Source organism: Oreochromis niloticus, linkage group LG3 (genome assembly GCF_001858045.2).
Source record: "Oreochromis niloticus isolate F11D_XX linkage group LG3, O_niloticus_UMD_NMBU, whole genome shotgun sequence".
Taxonomy (NCBI): Eukaryota; Metazoa; Chordata; class Actinopteri; order Cichliformes; family Cichlidae; genus Oreochromis; species Oreochromis niloticus.
The window spans coordinates 55270539-55274677 of NC_031967.2; the positions used below are offsets into that span (position 1 = coordinate 55270539).

The window sequence follows — 4139 nt, forward strand, 5'->3', positions numbered from 1 at the left end:
CTAAGCACAAATGCTTTATGGTGCCCCCCCCGCCACTTAAAAAAAAACAAAAAAACATTAATACTTTTGAATTTCTCAGTGGAATTTGTTTAATTAAATAACAACAAACATGACAGTTAAACAAATAAATAAGGTTAAAGGAGGTTAAAAATACTGTTACAAATAAATACTCAGGCCCCTTTGGAAAATTAAAATCAGAGCTGACATTAAAAGGACCTCTCCGCACAATTTCAACACGATCAGCATCTACAATGTGAGCTGGCCAAAGAGCAGGATCGGTTGAAGGGGGCACACATGTCTCCACAGTGTCACTTTCTGATAGTCTCTCAGTGACAGGACTCTCAGTGGTACTTGTGTATGGAACTGTACCTGAACTGGTGGTTGATGGTTCTTGTTCTTCTTGGCTAGGGATTGTTGCAGGGTCTACAATGGCTGGTGGTTGATGTCCAGGGATGGCACTACTACTGGATGGTTCATCCTGTCCTTGAGATCCTCCTTGAACATATTTAAGCATTGACCCTGCATACAAGAGAAAATATTCAGGGATTTTACAGAAATACAATTTTGAATCTACAGTAGGCCTACGAAAAATTGCATTATAAGACTAATAAATTAAGTAAGTCACTGGTACATTTAAAAATTACTAACTATATTTTACATGTATAGATTTTCATAATGGCAAATGGCAATATAAACATGCTGTACATAATTTGATATAAATGCGCAAGTAGGAAATCTATATTACTGGAAGATATAGGTTTCATATTACACTGTAATATGAAACCTATATCTTATTTAAATCAAATCAAATCAAATCAAATCAAATCACCTTTATTGTCACATCACATGTGCAGGTACACTGGTACAGTACATGCGAGTGAAATTCTTGTGTGCAAGCTTCACAAGCAACAGAGTTGTGCAAAATACAATAACGTGCAACAAGCAAAATATAAAAATGGTTAATCTAAAAGTAATAAATATATGTACCATATATAAAGGTATATACATTACTGAATGTGTGTACTAAATATGTTTTTCTACGTGTGTGTGTGTGTGTGTGTGTGTGTGTGTGAGTGTGTATATACATGTTTTACAAATGAAATAGAGTAAACAATAAAATAAGATATATAAAATATAAAATATACAGAGGTAGGTATGTGCAAAACAGTGGCATTAATGTACAGTATGGAGTGCGTAATGTTGAAGTTCCAGTAGTGAGGGTGAGGTGTCTATGACGTGTTCAGCAGTCTGATGGCCTGGTGGAAAAAGCTGTCTCTCAGTCTGCTGGTACGGGACCGGATGCTGCAGAACCTCCTTCCTGATGGAAGTAGTCTGAAGAGTTTATGGCTGGGGTGACTGGAGTCCTTGATGATCCTCCCCGCTTTCCTCAGGCACCGCTTCCTGTAGATGTCTTGGAGGGAGGGAAGCTCACCTCCAATTATCCGTTCAGCACACCGCACTACTCTCTGGAGAGCTTTGCGGTTGTAAGCGGTGGTGTTGCCATACCAGGTGGTGATGCATCCAGTGAGGATGCTCTCAATGGCACAGCGATAGAAGGTCCTGAGGATGCGGGGGCTCATGCCAAATCTTTTCAGTCTCCTGAGAAAGAAGAGGCGCTGCTGTGCCTTCTTCACTGTCTTGTTTATGTGTACTGACCACGTAAGATCCTCAGCCAGATGTACACCAAGGAAGCGGAAGCTGCTCACTCTCTCCACAGCGGCGCCGTTGATGGTGATGGGGGTGTGTACTCCTCTGCACCTCCGGAAGTCCACTATCAGCTCCTTTGTCTTTGCGACGTTGAGGGTGAGATGGTTGTCTTGACACCAGTGGGTCAGGGCGCTGACCTCCTCCCTGTAGGCTGTCTCATCACCGTTGGTGATAAGACCCACCACTGTAGTGTCGTCCGCAAACTTCACAATGATGTTGGAGTTGTTAGTGGCCGTGCAGTCGTAGGTGTAGAGTGAGTACAGGAGAGGGCTCAGTACACACCCCTGTGGAGCACCAGTGTTCAGTGTGATGGGGGATGAGGTGGTGCTGCCCAGTCTGACCACTTGGCGTCTGTCAGACAGGAAGTTAAGGATCCAGCTGCAGAGGGAGCTGCTCAGTCCTAGATCCTGCAGTTTCCTGTCCAGCTTCGAGGGAACGATGGTGTTGAATGCTGAGCTGTAATCTACAAACAGCATTCTCACATACGTGTCTCTCTTCTCCAGGTGTGACAGGGCAGCATGGAGTGTCAGGGCTATGGCATCATCAGTGGACCTGTTGTGGCGGTATGCGAACTGTAGAGGGTCCAGTGAGTCGGGTAGTGCGGAGCAGATGAAGTCCCTGACCAGCTTCTCGAAGCATTTGCTCACGATGGGGGTCAGGGCTACAGGTCGCCAGTCGTTCAATGATGAGATGGTGGAGGATTTGGGTACAGGGACGATGGTGGCCATTTTGAAGCAGGCTGGGACTACAGACAGAGAGAGGGAAAGGTTGAAGATATGTGTGAACACTCCAGCCAGCTGAGCCGCGCATGACTTGAGGACGCGGCCGGGAATCCCGTCCGGACCAGTAGCTTTGCGTGGGTTCACTCTCCTGAAGTATGCCGCATAAATCTTATTTATGCCGCATAAATAAGATATGCGTCTTTATAGATATCCTGAAATGCAGCAACATACAAAGTAATCTTGTCTAATCTGATAATAATACTTGACTGCATCACTGACCTATCCCAAAGTTAAGGTTAATCAGTAGCATGCATGACGTTAGCCAGCTAGCAACCTGAGGAGGGAAATGCTAGTCTCACGATTGCTAACGTTATCTGAAAACCGTCAATTGAGTGACCATGATGAGTTGCTTTTAGTAGTCCATTCTATATTCATATAGAATGGTATGAACACAGTATGAACACTGCTAACAGGAGCTATCACAGAGTTGACGGACATGAGCGTGCAAGCAAGGGCTACAATAATGAACTTTTTTTATTGTTATTATTTAAACATTGCCTTACCGGCAAGCGACGCCTGAGTTTCATCACGCTTCCTCTTCTTCTTTCTTTTCTCCGCTCCCGACTCCTGTTGCCGTTTCGAGGCCATGTTCAAACAGGTGTTACCAATACCGAATTGAGGCATTATAGAACAGACCACTGGGAGTGGGGGGGGGCACCAGGAGGAGACTGGAGACAGGGCACAAAGCAGATTCACCCCTTTTCTCGGGAAATTGTTTTATGTTACTTTTGTATTGTTTAACCATATTAATGCATATGATATTTATAGTATTAATATGGTTTACTTTTTTTTTTTTTTACGACCCTGATTTTTTTGGTGCCCTACCGGCCATTTGGTGCCCTACGCAGTGTGCGTTATGTGCGTTTGCGGAGCTACGGCGCTGTTTGGCTGTCACTTCTTCACCCTGACCGGTCTTATTTGGCTCAGCAGAACTAAAATATATATCCTGCTGCTTTTACACACGTACTCACATAACGCTGAGCGATTCTCTGCGCGATCAACCTCTCACATGTTTAAGCTTGCTGCGGGAGAGTTCACTTGTCATGTTCGCATAGTAAGCTAACGATTGATAAGACGATGTCAGAGGAATTGGTGCGCAAATTATCGTCACTCACCAATCAGTACTGTCGCTCTCTATACACAGTTCGCGCGATTGCAAAGTGAAAGCAAAAAGAAAGAGCAAATTCAAACGTGATTTCAATATGTCACATAGTGACAGTGGCTCACCGATGCCAATGACATAATTACCCAGCTACATGTCCGAAAGAATGCAAAAGCATTGACATATATTTGTCCTTCCTATGATAGCCCGACGGGCAGGGCTGAGATGGATTTTGGTAGCCCGACTGGAAAAATCGCTAGCCCCGGGACGTCGGGCTAGTTAATTTTGCTGTTAACATGTTGGATGATCTGTCTGCTGTCATTGGGTGGTGCTGAGGGCCAGCCCTTCATGCTGTTATCACAAAGAGAACAGAATCATCACAAACTAAAATATAAAGTTTATCAAATCTGAAATAAAGCTGATTCTTCTGTCCTCACACACTCAGGATCTGAAGTTCTTCTCTTACATTTTTTCAGTTCTACAGTTTAATCCATAGTTACTGATTAATGAGGAGTTACTGAAGTTCAAGCTTTAAAAAAAAAAAAAAA

The 4139-nt window shown here is 43.7% G+C and overlaps 1 long non-coding RNA gene across 1 annotated transcript; it reads right to left on the bottom strand.

The window, feature by feature from the left end:
- Nucleotides 1–366: 366 nt before the first annotated feature.
- Nucleotides 367–3092, bottom strand: LOC112844179 (uncharacterized). Its single transcript, XR_003216844.1, has 2 exons — nt 2993–3092; nt 367–519 (listed from the first exon to the last, which is right to left on the bottom strand). It is a non-coding gene; the product is annotated as an uncharacterized LOC112844179 (long non-coding RNA).
- Nucleotides 3093–4139: the final 1047 nt, after the last annotated feature.